This window comes from Thermobia domestica, chromosome 4 (genome assembly GCF_964235325.1).
Source record: "Thermobia domestica chromosome 4, izTheDome1.hap1.1, whole genome shotgun sequence".
Classification (NCBI taxonomy): Eukaryota; Metazoa; Arthropoda; class Insecta; order Zygentoma; family Lepismatidae; genus Thermobia; species Thermobia domestica.
The window spans coordinates 325,764,735-325,791,340 of NC_137457.1; the positions used below are offsets into that span (position 1 = coordinate 325,764,735).

General features: G+C 35.2%; 1 protein-coding gene across 1 annotated transcript in view; it reads right to left on the reverse strand.

Moving 5' to 3' along the window:
* m (zona pellucida domain-containing protein miniature) overlaps positions 1-25,655 on the reverse strand; it is a 244,358-nt gene extending 218,703 nt beyond the window's left edge. The window contains exon 1 of the mRNA XM_081756801.1: positions 24,873-25,655. The gene's annotated coding sequence lies outside the window, so the exon portion shown is untranslated. The remainder of the gene's footprint in view (positions 1-24,872) is intronic.
* Positions 25,656-26,606: the final 951 nt, after the last annotated feature.

A 26,606-nucleotide genomic window follows, 5' to 3' on the forward strand; every position in this document is an offset into this window, starting at 1 on the left:
CCCAGCTTGCGACCTCCTTTCATTTAGTAAAATGTATAAATGATTTCACAGTTCACAGTTATTGTGGTGCTAATGTGGAAAATGTGAAAATGTTATATGCGGCCACATTTTATAATGAAATATTATTTTCCTGGCGTCGTAGATAGCGTTCTCCTTCTCATCTGTCGAAGAGGCACAGTGGCTCAGTGGAAGACCGCTTACCTCTGGTGCATGGGGTCCATGGTTCGATCCCAGACAAGTAACTTTGTGGTGGACAATATGGTGTCCGTGGGTTTCCTCCGGGTACCCCGTTTCCTCCCACTTTATCATTCTACCAATTTTTGCATCATAATTGACTTGCCTTAATCATCCCTCTCCCTTAGCCTAAAGGACATAATCGTCTCCCTTAGCCTAAAGGGTATAATAGTCTCCTTTAGCCTAAAGGGCATAATCGTCTTCCTTAGCCTAAAGGGCATAATCGTCTTCCTTAGCCTAAAGAGCATAATCGTCTCCCTTAGCCTAAAGGGCATAATCGTCTCCTTAGAATAAAGGGCATAATCGTGGGACGTTAAACGGAAAGATTTCATTTCTTTCCCGTCTCGAAAATATGAGAAGTACACTCATGTCCAAAATTATTGTCGCATGTCTACAAATGTGTTGTAGGAATATAATTTGATAACGAATTCACCCGGTATTTCTTGTAATGTTAGTATATGTATAATCGGCAAAGACATGTATGTGGCAAATTTCATGTCAAAAAAAGTAGTAAATAAGAACAATAAAACGAAAACAAAATTTTCTTGTCCATGTAACAACATTTTATTTTACTTATTATAATTTTCGTATTTTAAATTCTTTTCCCATGAAATTTTCCACAAATATAAATTTCCCGATTATACAGATAGCATCAGCATTAAAAGTACCCTGCAAAATCATTATCAAATTTATTCTTACAAGAAGACAGTTATAGATATGCGACAATCATTTTGGACATGAGTGTACCTTTTTAAATTCGAGGCGAGTCGAGAAATTTCACAAGCTTCGCCTATAATACAAGTCTGAGATCTCAAACACTATTTTAGTGTTGCATGGTTCATAGTGCAAACACTTTAAATTGACAAAGTGATCGTACACAGTAAAACAAGGTTGTGTTAATTCAACTCAATTTTAACACAGGGTAGTTGTTCCAGTGTGACTACCACTATGCGGTGTTAGTTCAACACGTACACCGCGGTGTTGGCGTTTAACACAGAGGGTGTGTTACGTCTTTAACACACAACTGTTGTTGATCCGTGCCGTAAGCGTTAATAAACCACAAAATTACTCCCTAAAAATATGCTAAATCGCCTATATGCGTAATGTCTTTATATTATGCTGAGTCTAAAAAAACACTTTAAGGAGACAGTCTACTAAATATTTTTTAAAAGCTAACAAATTTTCTTTCGCCCGTTTTTCGTAAGTCAAAAGAGATAATGAAATGCAACTTACCACAATAATAGATAATGGTATTCTACATCCGAAAACACGAATCGGAAGAATTATCAGTGTTGCCATCCATAGAAATTACAGTGTGTCCAAAGTTTGAATTACCCAAAAATCTAGGTTAAGGCAGCGACTAGAAAAATGAACTCAACGGTAGTTGATTAATTATCATGTTGTCTTGGTTCCTTGTTTACTACTTTTTAAATAATGTTTGTATTTATTTTGTAATATCTTATTTATTTCGTAATAACTTCAAATTAAATTAAAAGAAACTACTTAAAATCATGATTAATTACTTTATATCCTAACCTAACCTATATAAAATATATAAATTGTTTTAACTACTTACATTGTGTAGCTTTAAACAGTATTATTTATCGCTCAAAGGACACGAGGCATTAATGTTCATAGGTACAAGAGGGTCACCATTACCAAAAAGAGTTCTCCACTACCTTAAATATTGAACAGATGTAAAAACTAAAAATATTAGTGTATTCACCAATGATTCTACCCCAAGTTTGGACAAATAAATATCACAAGTCGCGAAAACCGAAGAGCAAAAAACTCAAAAGGTAACTACAAAAAATTTTCGTTTTGAGAGTGAAAAAATTAAAAGGATCATTACTCGGCACAATACTCATTCAACAACAGCCAAACGCATTTGTAGTGCTTTTTCTTCATTTACTCTTTCAAACAAATTTTAATCACTGCACCTAGATATCTCTGAATTCGAGAAAAGCACAGGTGTTCAAAGTACATTGTTTCAAAGGTACCGTACAACGCTTCCCCTACTACCCAAGCTGACTGTCTGTCCTCCTTCCTTTTCAATTCTTCTGCAGAAAAAGACATTTTCTCCCTTCCCTTAAAGGAAAGAAGAAAAGGTTTTCTTTCATGAAAAACAATCTCTACATACTATAGTGAGTTAGAAAATGTATACTACAGTAGGCTCCCTAAAACTCAGCACTTGATAACCCGGCAGTCAGGATAACTCGGCCATATTCTGGCAAACGTGAACTTTGTGGTGGACAAACACCGTGTGGGTGGGTTTTCTCGGAGTTCTCCCGTTTCCTCCCACTTTCTTCATTCCACCATTTCATTCTCCTTTAAGCCTAACCGGCATAACTGTGGGATGTAAAACTCAAAAATTTCATTTTATTTCAAACCCTGGCAAGACGACAAACTCGACGCGCAGACCCCTTCAAGGTTACTGTCAGGTATTTTTCTGAGATCTGTCTTACCAGGTAAATTACTGTACATTATATATTCATTAATTTTCATTTTCCATGTATTGTAAAGGCTCTATGTCTTTATAAAGTACGTACTTTACCTTTGTTTAAGGATAATTGGGCAGTCTATTTTCTGTTGTATTCTCAAGTAACTAATACATACAAGTAGAGTACTGTATTTTCTGAGGAAACACTCGTACTCATTATTTTTAAACCCCATGCCCGATAACCTGGCATTTTCACAAACTCGGCCACCCGTCGGCTACATTAGGCCGAGTTTTCGGGACTATACTATATGACGGTTCCTTTTATGTATTGGCTCACTGTACAATAAAAGAAAAATCTTAATTTGATTCAAGTTTTGTGTTTAAGTAATATTTTCTGTTCTGTTGTCTCTCTTCAAGCGCTCCAGCACAGATGAATTTGCCACTAGAACCCTGCAAACAATTAAAACATTATAAATCCGTATAACAAATTCAAGAAAGGCTGAAAGCAAGAGTGGATCCAGAGAGGTGGCGATTGGGGCGATCTCCTCCCCCCTCAGAAGAGCAAACCTTTATTTTATATATATAAAATAAAACCTATCCCAGAGTTTGGAGCTCTTAAAAGTAGCTCTAAGTAGCAGTATTACAACCCACCGCCCCTCCCAGAAGTCCGTACTGGATTCGCCCCTGGCTGGAAGTGTTCTAGATAGTTCCAGAAGTGTCAGACCAGGGCTTACTCACGGGAGGGGGATCCACTGGGTCTGGGCCTTTAAAAAAACTAACAAAACATACGTAGTGTTGGAGAAAGGTGGAGAAGATAAAATAGACAGAGAGAGTAACAAACAATGATGTTTTAAAATGGATAGGAGAGAAGAGGACGCTTTAAGGCAGCATCCTTGGTAGGAAGGTCAAGTGGATATGACACATCTTGTGAAGAAATTGTCTTCTTCATACCGCCATAGCAGGAAATATGGAAGGAAAACGAGGAATAGGAAGAAGAAGAACACAACTGATCGATGATTTGAAAAATAGAATAAAATATTGGGAGTTAAAAAAGGAAGCTGAGAATAGAGAAACGTGGAAGAAACATTTCCTGGCCTAAGCCTAAAACTGAAAAGAAATCATTGGTCCTAGAGCTTACAGAAATGCAAAATACTTATTAATAATATCCAACGATTTTCACCTCCATGAGTTGGGTTACTTCTTCATTGATCACCCTGTATATATGCGCGTATAAAGAAACCGCGACACTTATACAAGGAAGCGACGATTATACATATAATAAATGGAGGCAACAGGGTAAGGTCATACGTATCATATCTTCCACATAAAAAAAATGGTCTTTCGTATAATGTAAAGCATAAAACCCGAGAGACGTAAAAAACAGTGTTTTATGACGGTATGCTTTGACATTTAATGGCATACATAAGGATTTAACTCAATTACTCATATTACGACCAGCATAAGCAAACAATTAACTCTCCCAGTGACCTCCAAAGGTGATGCTTTGTGCTCACATGCAAATATGTTACTTTTAATTGTCATACGCGGTTGTTAAGCGTTTTACGTATTTATTATTTAACTGTTGTTTGTAATATAAAACAGTTTACGGTGGCTTTGATTCAAATTTTTCTTTCCTTGTACAGCCACTAACAAGAAAATATGTCTATCAACATGCCTTCGTACATAACGTTGAAACAAGTAGGCCTATTTGAACATAGTTTTTGGGAACAGATAAACAATTGCATTTCATATTTTTAAAATAGTTCCGAAAAATTTAATTAACTAAAATTAAGAATTAAGATAATGAAGAAATAGTTAATTAAATTAAAATCAACTTCAGAAAAATGTACATTCTTCTAGCAGGCGATATTCCTAATACATTCTTCTAATAAGTAGTATTGTTAATACATTCTTCTAATAGGCAATATTCCTAATACATTCTTTAAATAGACGATATTTCTAACATGTTCTTCTAATAGATATTCCTAATACATTCTTCTAATAGGTGATATTCCTAATGAATTCTTCTAATAGATATTCCTATTTTATTCTCTAATAGGTGATATTCCTAATATATTCTTCTAATAGGTGATATTCCTAATACGTTCTTCTAATAAGCGATATTCACAATACTTTCTTCTAATGGACATTATTGCTAATAGAGTTTCTAATAGGCGATATTCCTAATACATTTTTCTAATAGGCGATATATCTAATTCATTCTTTTAATAGACGTTATTTCTAATACATTATTCTAAGAGGCGATGTTACTCATACATTCTTTTAATAGAAGATAATACATTAGGAATAGAATACGTTCTTCTAAAACGCGATATTCCTAATACATCATTCTAATAGGCGATATTTCCAACACATTCTTCTAATACACGATACATTCTTTCTAATACATTCTTCTAATAGAAGATGTTCCTAATATATTTTCCAATAGGCGATATTCCTAATACCTTCGGAAGCTGTGATGGTATGAGAAATAATTGTAATCGGGAATGCATTTTCCTTTCCAGAGATTTCTGACATTAAGTGTTGTTGAATCTTCCTTTCTAATTTTATTATTAAAACCAATAAAAGAATAGTTCTTGCTTTAAAACAGTGTAGTTAATAATTTGGTGTGAATAGAACGTATTTTTCTTATTGAGGATAGGTTGCTGATATCCTTACACAATAAATAACACGCAAATTTGAGTTGAATTGGCTCTGGAAGGCGAAATCGAATCTACTTTTTCGCCCCATGAGTAATCCTTTTTGGCAAATTGATGATTTTGATATCGATGTTGTACACCATAAACTCACCTGGCCATGTATCGAACCAGGGATCCCTTGCACCAAAGGTGAGCCCTCTTTTATAAGCTACCGTGCTCCCAAATTGTATTCATATACATACGAAATGTGATCAAAAAATATTGTGAATAATTTTATTAGAAACAAGAAATACGGTGAATAATTTTATTAGAAACAAGAAATATGGTGAATAATTTTATTAGAAACAAGAAATACGGTGAATAATTTTATTAGAAACAAGAAATACGGCGAATAATTTTATTAGAAACAAGAAATACGGTGAATAATTTTATTAGAAACAAGAAATACGGTGAATAATTTTATTAGAAACAAGAAATACGGTGAATAATTTTATTAGAAACAAGAAATATGGTGAATAATTTTATTAGAAACAAGAAATACGGTGAATAATTTTATTAGAAACAAGAAATATGGTGAATAATTTTATTAGAAACAAGAAATACGGTGAATAATTTTATTAGAAACAAGAAATACGGTGAATAATTTTATTAGAAACAAGAAATACGGTGAATAATTTTATTAGAAACAAGAAATACGGTGAATAATTTTATTAGAAACAAGAAATACGGTGAATAATTTTATTAGAAACAAGAAATATGGTGAATAATTTTATTAGAAACAAGAAATACGGTGAATAATTTTATTAGAAACAAGAAATACGGTGAATAATTTTATTAGAAACAAGAAATACGGTGAATAATTTTATTAGAAACAAAGTCATAACCTAGCATGGATTTTGATTTAATCGTCTTCCAAGTACTGTCCTTGGCTAGCAATGCACTTATCCCAACGGTGAATTCATGACTGGAAACATTTCTGGAAGGCTTCTTTTGGAAGGGAGTTCAGCTGCTCTGTCGTGGCCCTCTCAACATCAGGAATGGTGTCAAAACGTTTTTCTTTAATTTTTGGGAAGAGCCAGAAGTCGCATGGTGCTATATCTGGAGAGTACAGCGAATGTGGACAGACAAGATTATTTTTCCGGCCAAAAACTCGCGGATCAAAAGCAAGGTGTTTCATGACGCGTTTTCGTACTGAAGAAGGAAGAAATTTGCCAATTTAATCGACGGTTAAAGTGCCTTTTACACGAACCCATACGAGAGGTTTAATTCTTTAGAAAGCTCTCGAATAGTCATTCGCCTGTTGAGCATTCACCTATTGAACATTCACCTATTGAACAAATCATTTGTGCCACTTTTAGCACGTTTTCATTTGTTTTTTATATCAAGAACGCCTCTATCTTTGCTTGTTTTCAACCGACCCCTCACCGCTTTCAGATCGCTCATACCACTTGTAAACAGTCTTCAATACCACCCCTTCATCGCCATACACTGATTTTGACATTTTGTAAGCTTCTTTGGAACTTTGCAGCTTAGAACAACGCGTACGACAGCCATTCTTAACACGTCCTCACTCTTCTGCCTCTGGAAGCCAACTAGACTCTTTCTCAGCGTTGCCAACCTTATCAGAAGATATTATCGTACGTAGTGCTTAAAATTATCGTTTTTGTCATAAAATTATCGTACATGTTGGCAACGCTGGTTTTTCTACTTCAAATGTGCCCTTGCTGGCGCTGCTGTCGCTGTGGGTTTTTCCCGTAACTCCCTCAAAAGAGGAGGAACAAGCTGCTAAGGCCGAGATCCTTCAATAGTTAGATCCTGACAGGGTTGCCATTTATAATTATTTCCTGGGCTTTTCTGAGCACTGTCTTGTTAGTCATTCTCAGTAGGTTATGATCAGTGTTTCTTTCAAAAACAATGTTCCGCGGGGCACACTTAGTATTCCGGGGGAACTGCTGGTACTATTCTATTTATTATTATATGAAAGGCGTATTATTTTAGTCTCCTCCGGGGACGCACTCTCAGATCTCCGGGGAAGCAGTGCCTCCCCCCCCCAAAAAAAATGGTCTGCAAGAAACACTGGTTATGATCGTCACTCGCAAAGACCAAACGACTGAATGAGAAATTAGCATCACAGACGAGTCATTCACTTCTTCCCTCAAAGCAAATGGAAGATTTTCTCCGCAAGAAGGCGGCGGGGGTGGGGCCGAAGTATGTTTCACATATTTTCCGAGGGCAGAGCTGAAATAAACAGGTTCTAACATGTCATAACTCGTTCAAACTCGACGCTGACTGTACCAAAGGCCTAGGCTACCGGACTTACTAGTTGAAATGCATACATCGATAGATGGCACTGTGGAACTACATTCACCGTTCTTTTTAATCATACCTTATACATTAGGGTTCCAATCAATCGACGGAGATGTTTTTCTATTACTCTCTTTTGTTAATCATTATTTTTTTCCCCAAAAGGTCATTCTGTAATTGTGGGACATCCAGTTAAATATTTATTTTTTAAAAAATTTTTCAATTGGTTTGTAAAGTTCGTAAATTCATTGACAAAGGAACACGTATAAGAAACGGTATCCAATTTCTGCTTACAACTGTACTTACAAGTGTACAACCAGCACATTTCCATCATCTTCTGCAAGTAAAGATCTTCTTACCTAATTGTTGTAATGTGTTTGTTGAATTGAGATGTCAACATAAATTTGAAGTAACAAACAAGTCCAAACTAAATTGGCAAAACCTTTAATTTCAAACCCCCCACCGAGACCCCCCTCAGCACAAAAGTTCAGTTCAACAGAGGCGAAACTGGATTCACCAAAGATATGTAGCCTGGCGCCTGCGACAAGGTTTTAATTCAATCTAAAGGAGCTCTTCTCCTTTATAAACGCACACATATACTTTGCAACGCAAGAAGAAAGCAAAGCAATCACCTACTTTTTATTTGTTCCTGATGGTAATGTCCGTTGCATCTCTTTCGACCACATTCCAAAGTTCTTGTGCAGCAAATAGCGCATACCACGAGAGGTTGAGAACTTCTAAACAGCTTCCAATGAGTGCCAAACACACACACCCACATTTACTATATAAACATTTCTTTTTTAATCTTCTTTCTTAATTTAAAAGAGCATTCCAGCACCTATGTGTTAAAGCACCATAAAGACAATACTGCGACACATTTCTAATGTATGTTAGACGTCACCTGCTACATGCATTATTATCTTGCCTAAACCCGCATCCCGTGGCGTCAATCTCATGTCATGAGTATTTGTTACTCGGTTGGATGCCTTGCCAATATGGATTCACCTTTCTCGCATGTTATGGCGTTGTTATGTTAAGCAGTACTTGCTCCAATATCATAAACAAACGTCTTACTTTTATTTATTTATTTGCTTACTTATTTATTTTGGCCAAAAGGCAACCGCATCTAGGAACATGAAAGTAGCATTTCCATAGGTGAACAGTACTGGCGAAAGAAGTGAATGCAGCGCCATAACTTAGATCTTTGTGTGGGAAGGGGGGGGAGAACAAGCATTAATACGCGTATTTGGGCCCCCTAGAAAACTTGTTTCTAATTCTTGGGCCCGCTCTTTCCATCTTTCTCTTACTTTTTATGGATCCCCCGAGCCTGTGGGCCCTCCCGCATGACAAGGGCTGAGGTGCCGTTAGTTACGCCCCTGGGCCCATTCCATACGTGACTAATTAAGAGAACAATATTGACAAACCTCAAAGCCATACGAATAAATATTATTTCTAGGGCCCCTAACAGAAAACATTTTTTACTGAATTGGGCCCACGACTCATTTTTGTTTTATTGACCTTTTGTGTGCTGCTTTTTTTATGTAGTGTAATGGACCTATTTGATGCTTCATTTAGAATTTCATGTTCGTGTCGTATATGGAGTAAGAAAATTTTGTCTTAAAATGGGCCCCCTCGCACGGCGGGGAGCTTCCCTGGGGGCAGTTTCTCCCTTGCCCTCTACAAGTTACGGCCCTGAGTTTAACAGAAATATAAATATAATATATATATAAACAGAAATAACAGTTCATAATTCAGAACGGTCATCATCTAAGAAGAAAAATACAGTAGACCTTCACTTTACGAACTTAATAAGTTCCGTAACGCTGTTCTTGAACTGAAATATTCGTAAACCGAAATTATTTTTTCCACACAATTAATCCGTTATAGCACAGAAACATGGTAACGTATGCACTTCGTACGGTATCTTTTATATACTTTATCTTAGATTATTAATTGCTTCCGTAATGAATAATATATATTATCAACACATATATAAATGAAAGTGACTATATGACTTCACGCGTCTTGAACCACCCGACTGATCTCGATCAAGGGACCGTTCGAGGGGTCGGTACTTTTCTTAGTGAGTTAGTTTCCGGAAAATAAGGCCAGGATTTGTGTCCCGAATACGCATTAATGCTCTTTATTTCCAGATGTAATAAAATGTCGAAGTGCATATGATATCTGTCGTCCATTCTGCGACCAGTTTCCATTAATATGGTATGTGATCCGTAATGGATTTAATAGAACCTAAAGAGAAACATCAGGAATTGAAAGTGACATTTATCACTGAATTTTAGCTTTATATGTAAATGCAAAGGAGAAAGCTCTTGCCATTGAGGAAATATAATAAAATACTGCTATTTGTCCCAAAAGTACTTAACTTCGGTAAAAATGATTATTACACATGTGTAACAGGGGATGCACCACAGAACCTAAACGGCATTATACCTAAAACTCACGTTTTCATAAGGCCTAAACAGCACAAGACCTAAACGGTATAAGACCTAAGCGGCCCAAGACCTAAAAATCATTTGGCGGCAAAAAACCTAAATGGCACAAGGCTAAACGGCATAAGACCTAAATGGCATAATACCTAGAACTCATACGTCTTCACAAGGCCTAAACGGCAGAAGACCTAAACGGCATAAAACCTAAAAATCATTTGGTGCCAAAAGACCTAAACGGCACAAGACCTAAAATTTAGGTCTAAGGCTTATATTTTTAGGTCTTATGTCGTTCAGGGTTCTAGGAGCTTTACTCGTGTAGCAAACTGCGATGCGACACCGCTTCTAAGAGTGTTCATATAATGATAGTTAATTATTATAATAAAAAGATAATATTTTCTTTAAGATATTCTCTGAAGTTGCCCAGATCCGAATAAATAATCGTAAATATTTGCCGAACATTTCCCTGGTACTTAAGTGGTTATTTATGCATCAGATGGTCACCATTCTGATAATATTCACTTATTTTTACATGAACGTAATGTACAAGTAATTTCGTATATTAGTGAAGAGCACATCTGACAAACTACTCTTCGTTACCTTAATACACAAATTTGATTACATTGGTCAATATATATTACAATTTTGGTAATACATTTTCAATAAAATTAAAAAGTTCGTTTCTGAGTTCTCTATGTTTGTAAATGAAATGAAATGAAATCTTTGAGTTTTACGTCCCACAGTTATGCCGGTTAGGCTAAAGGAGACGGTGATAATGAGTAATGAATGAAATGGTGGAATGAAGAAAGTGGGAGGAAACGGGAGAACCCCGAGAAAACCCACGCACACGGTGTTTGTCCACCACAAAGTTCACTTGGCGGGAGTAGGGTTTGAACCCGAGACCCCTAGCACCAGAGGTGAACGCTTCTCTATGTTTGTGTGTGCGTGTATGTCTGTTATTTGCAAATATTTCGATTTTGAGCCCTGCATTCGATAGAGCATCAAAAACTATCTAAAGAAGTGATGGAATTTGTGGCGTCACTCTTACCGTACCCGAGATATTGGCTAACTAAAATCCGAGGAGATTTAAGGAGCCATATTTCAAGAACCGTAAGTCATAGAGAGATCATATTGGTGCTAATAAATACCTAAGAGGATGGTGAACATTTTGAAACCAAATAGTAACCAGTGACCACCGTTCACCAGATATTAGCCAAAAAAAGAGTTCGGATTTTGGGAGATCTATGGAGCCATATCTCAGGAACCTTAAGTTATAGAGAGATGATATTTTACGAATTTTTCAATTTTGAGCCCTCCATTTTGAGCATGTGTCTTCGTAAAACAACATATCACAGAACCTTTTAACATAACTCTTAAACAAAACTTGTGAAAAAAATTTAGTACTCAAGGAAATAAATGAATAGATATATTATAAGAATTGTTTAATGAGTATAATAATAAAGTACATAGAACAATTAGTGTAAAGCCTGTAGAAGTTAATAAGAAAAATTAATTATTTTTAAGTTCGAACTGGTAATGTTCTTGGAGCATTCTCAACTGGTTAACATTGGATTTGTGCATGGTGTTCTGTTACGAAATACGTTCTTCTAGAAGACGATGCATTTACTTCATTACTGTATTTTTACTTGGGTGAAAAGTTACCGGGCGGGAGCGAGTTTCCCTACTTCGAAGGGGGAGTAGATTTTTGATTACGGTTTCTTCGAATTGATGTACTTTGTATTAGCTTACATAGGAAATATATATTATTCTTGAATTCGGCGAAGTTTGACGAATAAATTTGCGGGAAATACTGTATGTGTATATATATAATTGAAATCTTAGATAAATATCTAATTATTATAGGTTAAGAAACGTATAAATTTGTCTCTATTATCTATATTTCACGTGGTGTGATTTTCGTACATGGAGCCGAGAATATGAAACCCAGAATGAATGACCAACTGTGATGTCACTTTGTGACAGGAAATGAAGTTAACGTGAAGGACTGAAAGCCAAACCTAAGTCGCAGAACTAAAGCTGACGTTATCTTCGTTTTGTGATTTGGCATGCACCAGAACTGTTGTGAATATACTGCACAGTAGAACCACGGCTTACAAACCAGTTTACGAGCACGTTCTGTGAACAATTTTCACCTTGGCTTATCAACAATATTTCGAGATAGGAACGAACACACCTGCTTGTTTCCATACTTCCACGAACTCAGGGATAGCTTTGTGTTTGTTGTAAGCATAATCTATTACAATGCTGCGATCAAGATTTTTTTGTACTTTTTTGTGCTTTTAGGCCTTTTACTGTTTTGTTTAATTTTTATGTTACTTATTTGTTTTCTAAATAATGTTATTTTTATTATCTTTTTAATCACAAAATATTTTTAAATGAAAAAGGAACATAGCCTACAGTACGATGTTTCTGTGGCTAGAACAAATCAATTGTATTTACATTAATTTAAAAGGGAAAAATAATTTCAATGTACGAATATTTCTGTACACGAACACCATTAGGGAACGGATTAACCTTTCTACGCCCGCCAGGGAACTGAACGAAAACGTAGATTGTTACGTTGGAAGCCCTGGTGATACTCCTAATTATCACAGAGTCACGATTGATACATCGTTGGAAAGCTTATGAAACACAAATTCCAATGAGGTAACATTTCTAAAGTTCCCCTATTCATAGTAGTAGTAGTAGAAAGTCCTAAAAATATGAAAAATAGAATTTGGTAACCCTAGCTTGTAGACAAGAATGTAGGGGTGGAATTGACGTTAGTTGTTCTTTTCTTCCTACAATAAACTATACTGAGTGTGTGTGTGTCAAAGAAAATAAAATTTTTGTGATTTACTAAAAGGAAAAGCGTAATGAATTCGTTTTATGTACGAAATATTCTTAGAAAAACGTTATGCGTAGAACAAAAATTCATTAAATTTGACATTCCTCCCGTCCCCTTCATTATAGTACCACATTATATGCACATAATTTTTGCCGCATACGTCATTTACAGCAATAGGAATTATGCTTCTAGACTAATTCAGAAAAAAGTTATTTTGCTTTGTATGGTACAGTCCTGAAAATAAACGTAATTTACGTAAAAAAAAAAAACACTCAAAAAATTGGCCAACTTTGCCCCCCCTTCTCCCCCATATAAAGCAACAAGTGCACATACAAGGTATTACCATGTAGTAGATTACTTCATTGATTCACATTCATTTTTTATGAGTGTACCCCTAACAGGGGGAATACCCCGCAAAAAAAAGTGATGCAAAAAATAGAAACACGAACTTTACATTCCCTCCTACGACGTGGTACCGCCCACATGCATCATAAAATGCATATCGACGGAAAGCCCCATTCTTTAGGAACATACTAATATAAAAATTATCTTCTTAGCTTATAGGGGCTAAGCTAGTGACATTTAAAGACTTAACGCAGCACTTGGTGAATGAACGTTTAACTCTTTTAGGATTTCCACTTTCTGAGATAAATTTAGACTTTTACTCAAACAGCTACTGCTTCCTTACTATTTATCGTAGGATCATGGTTCATATCGTTTTTTTTTTTTTTTCAGGATAGAGCATACTTTCCAACGGTATCTTGGCTTGTCCGTATTATACACCGAAAAACGGGTAAATCGGGAAAAACTGGTAGATTTTTCGAAAATTCTTTTTCTTTTCGAAATATTTGCGCTCGTCTGGCTCGGACCTGGTTTCACGTAGAGATCTGATTTTTTTCTCAGAAAATACGTTGTTACATACATAATAAATGTGCAAAATTTCAATCTCGTACCTTGAAACTAAGGGTGGAAAAATTGTTGAAAGTCTCAATTTAGGCCCTATGTATACATACCACTCACATGTCTTTATCATACACTTGAATCTTAAAAATCGGGAAAACCCTTTTTTTCTGAAAAAGTCACCCCCTCGGAACACTTGCGCGTCTCGGGTCCGGACCCGATTTCACGTTGGGGTGTCCAAAAATTTGAGAAATACCGAAAGATACACACAATACGTATGGCAAAGCTTCAGTCTGATATCTTGGAAAATAAAGGTGTGAACATTTTTTGAAATTTGCCTTAAGGAAAAAAGAAAGGTCACGTCCCTCCGCCCCTACTTAACGCCGCCAAGTTAAACATCGGTTTAAAAACGCATCTAGGGTGTTCTTTGGTCCATCCTTGACTTGACCAATGAAAAAACCCGGATTGAGTATCTGTTATAGAACCTAAATAAACAGTCAAAGACGATACTACGCCATGGTATAAAAATATACCATAAATCCTAAAAGGGTTAAAGGTTAAGTTCCTAACCCGTCGAGACCCTATGCTAAGATCTACATATTAATTGTGTAAGTATAAAAATGTTAGATACTATAAAGCATATAGCACAAATGTTTGAGTCGCCGATATTATCATTTACGTCTAATGTCTTTTTTTCTCGTTTTGTTATCTTTTTAAACTTTTAATATCTAAACTTTACTAATATAGCGTGTATTCTGAATGTGTAAATCTTGTTAAGAAAAATTCTATTATTCCATTTCTGTTTGAAAAAGTTTGTACTGTTAAGTGACATTTAAAATTAAATCAAAGAGATGCTGATTTTCTTAGATTAAATTTGATCTTTTTTTGGAGCCAAATCATTTGAATTTCTTACGTCCGGTTGTCGAAGTACAGCAATTTAAAGCAAAGTGGATAACCAATATTTTTTGAACAAGAGTATATAATCATTGTCAGCAGAAAATACTGTATTTCTTACGTAGACTGTACTTGTGATGTGTTTACAGGTCTGCGCTAATGAAACTATAATTTTATTTTCTTTCCGGATTTTTTTTTTTTTTTTTTTTTAAATGTTTAACATGCAACGACTATACTTCAAGCAGTGCTGTCCTGGATACAAGATGCGACAACAAATAAGGCTTCCAAATCTCGTTTCGTCTCGATTCTTAGAAACCATTTGTCATCTCGTGTCAAAAAAATTTCTTGTCCGATTTCGTAAATTCATACACAAATTTTATGATCTACTTTTCTTCCCCTTTAATTTTATGTAGAAGCTATCAGAGTCCTTCTGCGTCACGAGAAGTCTTCGTAAATGTGAAAAAGTGCTGTATCTCTATTTAAAAAGTAATTTCTGTGGTCGTTTACTCATTAGACACATTAGAAGTAAATTTACGTACATTTTTAATATCGTTAGGACAGTTCCCATCAACCATTGTTAGAAGGCATTCTAGATATTTTTTGTTCACTGGAAAGGCGCTCGACGTCATTTCTCGGCATAACAAACAATGACCAAATATCTTTCTGAATGTCCAAATCATGTCCAAACTTTGATTTGTTTATTTTTACAGTGTACATAGAGACAGCATAAGAAACATTCAATGTTCTAGTTCATATTGATAGTGTTTTAAGTACTTGTAGAAGATGCTTTTCTTCACTACTATTGAAATCTCTTAATAAAATATATTCAAGTAATTCTTTCGTAATTTTTACCGAAATAATAATCACAAATCATACCAAACTTAGAGTTTAGCGTCCTCTAATTATCTCTAAAGAGTAAAGAAAAGGGAAATTGAAGCATTAGTGTCCTTTGTATAATATATTTCAATATATACAGTCTATTTTTTTATTGATTTGTGCACAGAGAAAGAAAATGTATATGGCATACGTAAAAACGTAGGTTACATGCTTAAATCCTGTAGTTTTCGGACTTAACATACGTCTATAGGTAAAACCCTCCAGCAAATATATAACTGAAAATGTACGTTTTGGAATACTTTCCGTATAAGTGTTCCACTTATACGAACTTTCCGTATGAAATGTATATAGGTGGTCAGGATCTTAAATATAGATGGACGTATATATCATATATATGGTGTATATAACATACATATACGTATGTAATATACGGAAGACTTTCAGATATCTTGCAGTGGCGTGATGTAACATCTAAATGGGAGAAAGGCAATACGTATGTAGCACATTGATAACACACGGTCCATACAGATTTCCCTAATAAACATTAAAATTCCGTATATTTGTCCAACATACTGCTGTCCAGATAACGGGTTTTTTCTTGGTGTATTTGGCTGTATTACACTTTACCGCACGTTTTAGAAGTATACAAAACGACCACCTACAACTTAACGTCGGATCCCAACCACATGAGCTCCCATCGGGAAACGAGCCCGGGTCTCCAGCACTAAAGACGTAAGCATATACCCATGAATACACTCTCCATTGATTCGTATTTATGTCATTACTCAGCAGCGAGGATATATACTAAGATACCTGCGGTTTCAAATAAAATTCGAACCATTGTAGAGTGTTCTATGCTTTTCCAGGAAATCGAACCCGAGACCGTATCTATGAAAGGTGAATGCCCTAACGATTCACTTGCAGGTAAGCATACACACATACATTAAATAATGAAAATAAAAGATGCCAATTATTCAGAAAATATTATGCATACAAAAATGATGCAGAGAACTAATTTTAATTGATTCGCAACCATTATATACATAAGTCCAAGTATGGTATCTAGATAATAGACGTTTTCTTTGTCGAAAATTTTATTTCATATTTTAACCTATTTATAACTCGCAGTTTTCGTTGTGACCGCACTACTACAGATTATGAATATGTTAAAATATCAAGCAGTACTTTCGACAAAGTGAACTCTTTCAAATACCTGTGATCAACATTAACAGACCAACACCATGCCACGAAGAAATTGAACTTCGACTGAAAGCAAGGAATCCGTGTTATTATATAGTCCGAAGTCTTTTGTTTTCATAAACTCTACCGATGAATTGTGAAGCTTAAAATATATAAAACGATAATTAACCTATGCCTGTTGTATTTATGGTTGCGAAAACTGGTCACTTACTCTGAAGGAAGAACGTAAACTGAAAGTATTTGAGAACAAGATCCTGAGACGAAGACGCGAACACAAAGCAATGGGAATGGCGGAAGCTTCATAACGAGGAACTACGTAACTTATATCCTTCACCAAACATTCTTAGGGTCATCAAATCTAGAAGGCTCAGGTCAGCAGGTCATGTAGCCATAATGGAAGAAACTAAGAACGGAACGCTTTCAAAGTTTTAACTGGAACTCCAAGGGGGAAATGACCATTAGGAAGACCTAGGCGTAGATGGGAGGATAATATTAAGATGAATCTCGCAGAAATAGGAATACAAAATAGAAACTGGACCCAGTTGGCTAAAAACACAAGTGAATGAAAAGCTTTTGTGAACGCGGCATTGAACCTCCGGGTTCCATAGACCATACAATTAGTTAGTTAGTTTTATTTTTCCCCTTTTGTTATCTCGAATAGTTTAGGTGACACGATATTAACTTCCTATAAAATGGGTCGGACTAAGAACGTAAGTGAACATTTTTTTTCGAATCGGTCAGTGTTGGCTGTTTATGAGTTTCATGGTCTAACTCCTAAGAATATTATTATATCGTAATGAGTATTATTATATCTACATGTTTTCACCGCGGAAGCATACTCTTTTAAGCAGAGAAAGAATAAGTGAAGTCAGTGCACCTATGTTATACACACAACATATATAGACGGTTGAATTCAGAATATTTAAAAAAAAAAAAAATCGGTTTAAAACATGTGGTTTATATCACAACCATAAAAAAAGATGACTAGGTGCTAGTACCAAACTTTCTAACGGAATAAATAAAAATTACTCTCTTACCAAAATAAATAAGATATTGGAATGATATGAGTTTAACGCCCTTTTTCACCACCGATGCTAAATGAGAAAGATCTAGAGTTTAAAGTGGAATCGGAACCACTTCTTGGTTTTGCATGCAAGGTTAAGTTTCGTCACCTTGAATCGAATCGTGATCACATCCAGGAGGCATCTTGCAAAGGTTATTTTGAGTTGAGTTGTTTTTGAGTTTAACGTCTCTATCAGCAGCGAGGCTATATCAGACGGGACGTATTGATTAACGTGGAATCCGAACTACATGAGCTCCCGCCAGAAATCGAACCCGGGTCTCCCACGCCAAAGGCTACGCTAACCGCTTAGCCACAAAGGACCTTGCAGAAATTATACGCATTAAGATATAATGTTTTATTTCCATAACAGATTACATATATCAATTTCCCCGTTATATTAAAGGATTTTGAAATAGGTAAATACAAATCAGTGTTTTTTTCTTTTGTGAAATTGGCATAATGGTGTGTATATAAAATGATAATTACGCCTGTTGTGGTCTATGGTTGCGAAACATGGTCGCTTAGTTTGAAGGAAGAACACAGATCAGTATCCAATAAGAAAAAGATTCATTACGAAGACTAGACGCAGATGGAAGGACAATATTAAGATAGATCTCACAAATATCGGAATACAAAGTACAAAGTGAATCCAGTTGGGTAAGGACAGAAGGTAATGGAGAATTTTTGAGAATGTGGCATTGAATCTTCAGAGTTCCATGAACATAGTGTTACTTCTTTCTTCTAAATATATCAATTCAATACAAAATTGTACGAAAGAAAAGAACACTTTATTCTAACAGCAGATACATTCAATATATTGGTAGGGGCCGCGGTGGCTCAGTGGTAGAGACTTTACCTCTGGTGCTTGAGGTCCCGGGTTCGATCCCAGACCCCACCAAGTGAAGTTTGTGGTTGACAAACACCGTGTGCGTAGGTTTTCGCGGGGTTCTCCCGTTTCCTCCCACTTTCTTCATTCCACCATTTCATTCATTACTCATCATCACCATCTCCTTTAGCCTACACGACATAACGGCGGGACGTAAAACTCAAAGATTTCATTTCATTTTTTCGATATATTGGTTGCGTTTCAGGGACATACAATTACATAAATTTATTTTGAATTTGCCGAATGAGATTTCTGGTTTTAGAAGATAACCTTCAGTAGCATGTTTGTCTATATGAGAGGATTAGATAGAACTCCAGCTTCTCTGGTTGTTGAAGATCATACACTAATTAATATTAAAAATATCATCCGATTTAGACTGAAAACTAAATGGACATAATAAGTATTGACATTTTTTCCCCTTTTGGAACGATTTGTGACCATGTTCAAAAATATCAGTGAACAAAACATATCTAAGTCATTTAATCAGTAATAAGACCTGCCATAAGGATGTTCAAAATGTATCTGAACATCTGATGTTTCCAATGAGTAGATCTATATGAATAGGAAAAAAAAACTGGTAAGTGGTACTGGATTGTAATAGGCGGTAATGGTAATAAGTGGTAAAGTATCCCAACACTGTTTAAAAGTGATTTCTGTGTTCGTATCATCTTTAGATATACTGTAAAAAATAAAACGCCACTTAAACACTTTTAGTACAGATGTTGAAGAGCAATATATCAAGTGTGTGTTTATAAAGTGTGCTTCGCGTGTCCAAAAGCGTTCATTCTCCAAAAACAGTATCTGCTATAACATATTTAAAACACTTGGGCAAAAATTTCAAAAACAAAGTGCCCACATACATTCTGCACATTTTGTGCATACATCTGGGACATACGTGGACAACATACTATCTACAAGGGGTCAATATGTGTCATCTGGAGGTGTTCAAAGAGTGTCAGTAATGTGTACAGTGTCCTGCTGTGTCTAAAAGTAGTTTCTTTATTATTATTATTATTATTATTATTATTATTATTATTATTATTATTATTATTATTATTATTATTATTATTATTAGTATTAGTATTATTATTTTGCAGTATACATCAGAAGTTCATATACATTTCGAACATTATTGAGCAGTTACTATTAGTACTATTTGTAGTTATTGTTACTAATATTTATTTTTATTGTTATTATTAGTAATCTTATCATTTCTTCTCATTAATATACAGTTATTTATTGCTATTACATATTTCTTATTCTCATAAGTTTTCTTTTAGGTGTTGATGCTTTTCGTAGCAATTTTTTGTTTCTTATATTTTGATCTGTTTCATTTAACGTTTACTTTTATTTACTGCAGTCGTGTTGATCGTGACGGGGACAAATGCCTGACAGCGGGGTTTAATGCTGACGTCCGCATTAAACCCCATTCAATCAATTAATCAAGAAACCTTTTAAGCACTGTTAGGAAATCTTTAAGCTATTCTAGATACTGATAGGACACTTTTCTACACTAATAGGACAGTTCTAGACACTAAGGAAACACTTCTAGATACTGATGGGACACTTATATTCTTAATAGGACACTTATAAACACTCCAGGGCACTAATAGAACACTTAAGGACACGTTTTTACATTAAAAATAAGCATGTCGTTTCTTTAAAATGTCGAAACAGATTTAATTTTTGCAGTGTTTTATTAGGCTTCTCGTATGTCTTATCGAACTAGCATTTAGGCCTAATGAATTCCTTCATATCCGCTTTCATTAACTATCCATCTTCTTTAGTGTAAAGGGCATAACCGTGAGACGTGAAACTAGGAATTTCATTTTATTGATGAATGTCGGTTATAGCAAATATGCATAATTCCCCCCAAAAAGAAAAAGAAGGGTTCCTTTCTAGTCAACTTATATTACGTCACAAAGTGTATTTTTAGCTTATGTATAAACTAAGTGACATTTTAATATAGTTTGTTCTGTTCGTTTTTAATGTTTAGTTTTATTTACTGTAGTGGAGTTGATAGTGACGGGGACAAATGGCCTCGATGCTGACGTTCTCATTAAGCCTCATTCAATCAACTAATCAATCAGCACAAGACTTCTAGGTATTGTAGACACTGATAGGACACTTGTATTAATAGGACACTTTTGGACACTAGTAGGATACTTCTATACACAAATATGACACTTATATACACTAATTAGACACTAGTAAGATACTTCTATACACTGATTAGACACTAATAGGACACTTTAAGGATACTTTTGAACATGTTAAGTTAAAATGTCATTTCTAAAAAAAAATTCAAACATTGATGTATTTTTTGCAGTATTTTGTTTGAGTTCTTGTGTTTCTCGTACAATTATCATTTAGGCCTAGCGAATTCCTTTATTTTTTCCCTTTCATTTAACTACCGAGTGTAAAAGGCACATCTGTGTGACGTCGAACTAGGAATTCCATTTGAGAGGTTATAGCAAATATGGATAACTTCACTACTCTGCTAATAAATCTACAGTAAAAGATAATGGGCAGCCGGTGACTCAGTAGAGCGTTCACCTATAGTGCCTGGTTCGATCCCAGCTCGCACCAAATGGACTTTGTGGTGGGCAAGCACCGTGTGCATAAGTTTTTCCGGGATTCTCCCGTTCCCTCCTACTTTGTTCATTCCATCATTTTATTCATTTCTCATCATCACCGTCTCCTTTCGCCTATCTAGCATAAGCGTGGAACGTAAAACTCAAAGATTTCATTTTAATTTTATTTTCATTCCTAGTCAACTTATATTACGACACAAAGTGTATTGTTAACATATGCATAAACTAACTGACGTTTTCGTTAATGTATAGATTGTAAATAGCAATTACATAGAACTATGGAACAAAATGTATATTACATATTCAGTATAAGTTAAATCAGGTCCAGAACTGGAGGGGGCTAGGGAGGCCTGGCTCCCCTACAAATTTTAGGTCCCCTCAAATCATAATGCATCATTATGTGTTCCTTTAATACAAAAAATAAAATGTGAATATTTCTATGAGATCCGTTATAATAAATTCATTATAATTCCCATCTATTTCGCTAGCTGTTTCCGTTGACACAACGCGAAATTTGCGTTTGTTTGCGGTAATCGGCATAGCAATTGTAATTTATTTTTGCCTTTTTTTTGCGTTGCGTTGCTGTACGCAAAGTTTGCAAAGACTGATAAATATATGGGTCGGAATGTGCTTCAGAGATGTTGGGGAGACATTAGGGATATAGAGTGAAGGTTTAGGATGAGAATCACGGATAAGTGATATGAGTAATTATTGATATAAACAGGTTTCGAATTCTTACGATTTTGGTCCCCCTAGCATATGTATGGAACTCCCAGACTTTTGTGGCTGGTTGCGGCCCTAACTTTAATCTAACGCTATTAATCCTTTTTATTAAAACATTTCCGTAACAGTCATTTTTGGTTGGGATTTTCAATGATCGGATTAGATCACATTTTATTGTCTCTCTCAGATGTGAACATACAGCTTAACGTGGAATCTGAATCACATAAGTTGCCGTCGTTAACTGAATACGGGTCTCCGGCGCCGAAGACGCACACGTTAACCATATAGCCACAAAGGAGCCCAACTTCGTTAGAAAAAGAAAATCTATTACGTTAACTGATTTGTTGCTTTTCCTTTCCTATCGAATGAATGATTTATTTGATTGTTCAAAATTTTTAATGTTCATTTTCATTGGAATACAATAATGAAATGCGTTTCTCGCGTAATGTCACAGAAAAGAATGTATTACTATTGCTTTATAAAAATTAACATATTTTTGGAAACCCTAAAATTTCCAAGGTAAAAATAAGGGGGCGGGGGATCTAGGCCTCCAGATTTTTGAGTAATAAAGCTAATTTAAGACATTTTTTATATATATTTTTGAAAGTTATAGTAAAGTCATGATATATATACATATCATAGACTGGGTTCTGGCTGTTCCCCCAACAGTTTTTACTTTCTAGATCCGCCACTGGACAAAAAGGTTTTTTCCGTTTTCCATTTTAATTTAAACGGTTTTTCTTTTACTCCAAAAAGAGAAAGGGGTGAGTATTTCATCAACTGTACAAGAAACGAAGCATCCCTGGAAATAGGAATCTGGTAATTTTGTAGGACTCACAATCGATGGAATGCTTCCAAGCAATATTTGTAATGTAAATATTTCTCTGTTCAATCTTAAAGAAATAAAAGGTTTAACATCTTGAGAATGCTATAATAATAATAACATTATTAAAAGATATACTTGAAATTTAAAATATCCCATGGACCTAAATTGTTAGCACGAAAAAATGCCATAACCTGTAAAATAGACTTGTACCCTGCAAGTTGATCGTAATTGCGAAGTGTGACTATAAGGTGATTTTAACGTCATACGCGTTAATAAGAGCGATTTAGAAAAAAACTTAGGTCATATATAAATTTTATAAGATTGGATTACAATTACAAAATACTTTATTTCCTACACTATAAACAATAAAACAGATTTAAATACTTTTAGTACAGATGTTGAGGGGAAAATATATCAAGTGTATGTTTTTTAAGTGTGCTTCGAGTGGCTAAAAGCGTTACTTCTCTAAAAACAGTATATAGTATGACTTATTTAAAACACTTGTTCTCGGCAAACAGATTGAAAACAAACTAATGACACATTTTGCAAATACATCTGCGACATACTTGGACAACACAGTATCTACAAGGGGTAAATATGTGTCATCTGGAAGTATTCAAAGAGTGTTGGTAATGCGTAAAGTGCCCTACTGTGTCTAAAAGTAGGTGTTTTTTTTTTTTCAGTGTAAGAAGAAATATCATCACAAAATTAAAAATATCTGCTTATATGATGTATGTCCCTCCAACGATGCTTAATCTTTGGGCCGCAATCCAAAAGTGGGTCCGGAAAAACTGTCAGTCGTATCAGAATAAAGATTTTTGTTCAATGTAAAATGTTTATTTTTTTAAAAAAAAAAACTTTTCATTTTATTAATAATGAAATTCCGAAAATCTTCGGGTGTGTTATTTGTGATTCGTATTAACTTTTTATTCTTGATCGTGTAAAATGAGATGTTAATGGATACATGTAATAATAATAATAATAATAATAATAATAATAATAATAATAATAATAATAATAATAATAATAATAATAATAATAATAATAATAATAATAAGTACAGAAATATACTCCATGTGCATTCGGATTTACACTATTAAACATGACAAGCACCATTGCATTAAATAATGATAGTAATTCCAAAAGTGCTTGTTGTTCCTACTTGAAAATTTTACATTAAATTTCAGTTTCTAGTAAATTGGAATGATAGCCTTATTCAGAATAGCTGAAGCCCTATTTTCTCTTTTGGACCAAAAAACCTAATACAATCAAAAATTTTCTTCTACATCTTCTATCTGGAGAACTACATACAGTGTGCCAAACCCAAACTATCACTTAACTTAGTATCGTGTGCTTATTCCGTAGAAAATACGAAAGTAAGATTTAGGGACCGTTCAAAAATTTTGTGACCCCTGATCCAAGAACAAATTATTCGTCAAGATCGCAATCTTTTTATCCATTTTTTGATCATTCCTAAAATTCTTGTTGTGAGGTCTATAAACTTTGCATTATCCGTGCTCAATCCCATGCTGAGAAAAGCAAAGGAAATATTTTAATTTTACGTCCCACGATTAGCTGAAAGCTAAGGGGGACGGTGATGATAAATGAGCGAAATGGCGGAATGAAAAAAAATGTAAAAAAAAAAAACGGGATAAGCCCGAGAAAACACACGCACAACGTGATTATCCATTCCAAAGCTCATCTGGCGCGAGCTAAGATCAAACCAAGGACCCCTATGCAGCAGAGTTAAGCATAGTACTACTGATCTACCACGGTTCTCATGTTGAAAATGGTTCACAAATACTGGTCTACCAGACTTAGAAGACAACTTTACAAAATAATGCTTTTACGACGTTCCTTAACAATAAAATAATAAATATATGTTTAGATTATTTTTTTTTACAAGTTTCGTAACTGTATCACACTTAACACTGTAATCTTATATAAAACGAACAGAAGCAGACAGATGCGTCTCGGGAAAATACATTAAAAAAAAAAAGTATCAAATTGTCTTACCTGCAATAACTGTTCCGTAATTTTTTTTTTCTTTCCTTATAAATTCCGATGGAATGTTCCCTCGTAGCCTAGAGACATTAGTGCTTCACCGCGGCACCGAATTCCAACACTGTTGCTCGCACAGAAAGACGATAACACATGGTTTAGTTTAGTTTAGAAAATCACTTCAAATTTTACCACGGCTGAAACTTAAATGTAGCAAATTCGTTGTAGTAATTGAATAAAGTAATTTTCGTGGATTTTAAATTTTTTTAAACAATTTTCTTTTTTGGTTTTAATTATTATGAATCAACACTTTTTAAATGTATCGAACTTTCCACTGAATTTCCAATAAGTAAGTCACTTTGGTATATACATATATATTATGGTATTAATATATATATATCACACGACACTCATTTTAATCACGTCTCTAAACCACAATTCGCAGCGTTAATTAATGTTATAATTACCACCAACACTTGACAACTCGCCTCGTAAGTAATGCGTGAGTAATTGTACCATGTGTGAATATGTTTCGATATATGTTTTTCTTTTTTTAAAAAAAGGTGTCTTCGTTTCTTGGTTTTGAGGACGTAACATACACTCCAGCTGCCTATAAGCACTGTGTTGACTCCAAGACGAACGATGGGCCACTACCAGGCTATCCGTGAATGTTTGGTTGTCAATGCAGAGCGTAGTACCGAAGCGCCGTCGTCGGGGAACATGTGCCTCAACGGCCTAATTGTTAAAACTCCGACGTCAGCGCAGGCAGAAGGATGCGAACGATTCTCGTAGCAGACGAATTACTCAACAGGCCTTGACCGTGGAAAGACTACGTAAGTCGTTGACCTTCTTTCGATTTTTCCCTCCCCTCGTCTGCTGTTATTCAAGACCCCGCATTTCCTTTTCAAACGGCAAAAATACGGACTCTCAAAACCACACCAAAGCTATGCGAGTGTGGAGTGGATTTCAATCAAATTTCCCCATTTAAAAAAAAAATCCCCACTTTCTTCATTAAAAAAAAAAAAAAAAACTCCTCTATCGCTAAATTCAAATGAATATGTAATCACTACTATAAGAGAAGAATTTTCGGAGAAACAGTGTATTCATAGTGTACCTTTACACAGGAGAAGTGTGCACAGTGGCTGAGTGGTAGAGCGCTTAACACTGAGGTCACTGGTTCAATCCTCGGATTCGGCTAGACGCGATGGATACATCACGTTTTTCAGTCGTCATGGAGTTCTTCTGATTCTTCCTGTTTTACCAAATTATTACACAATTGTTCATTTGTATTTATAATTAGTTGTCTTCGTCCTACAGTGGGGGCGCGGTGGCTCAGTGGTAGAGCGTTCATCTAGGTGCTTGGGGTCCAGGTTCGATCCCAGCTCGCGCTGTGTGGTGGACAAACACCGTGCTCGTGGGTTTTCTCGGGGTTTTACCGTTTCCTCCCACTTTCTTCATTCAACTATTTCACTCATCTTTCATCATCACCGTCCCCTTTAAGCTAACCGGCATAAGCGTGGGACGTAAAACTTAAATATTTCATTTAATTTCAGTTTCTTCGTCCTACAGTCCAGAGGATGTCCTGTTTCTGTCATTGAAAGTCTGGTGGGTACTTTGTGGAAATTCAGCTCTCTGACCAGAGCCGGATTTTAGGGGGGTGCACCGGAGCACATGCACTCCTCTTCACTGTAAATATACACTATCTAAAATGAGAACCTCGGAGTGAAAAAGCAACAATTTCCGAAACTT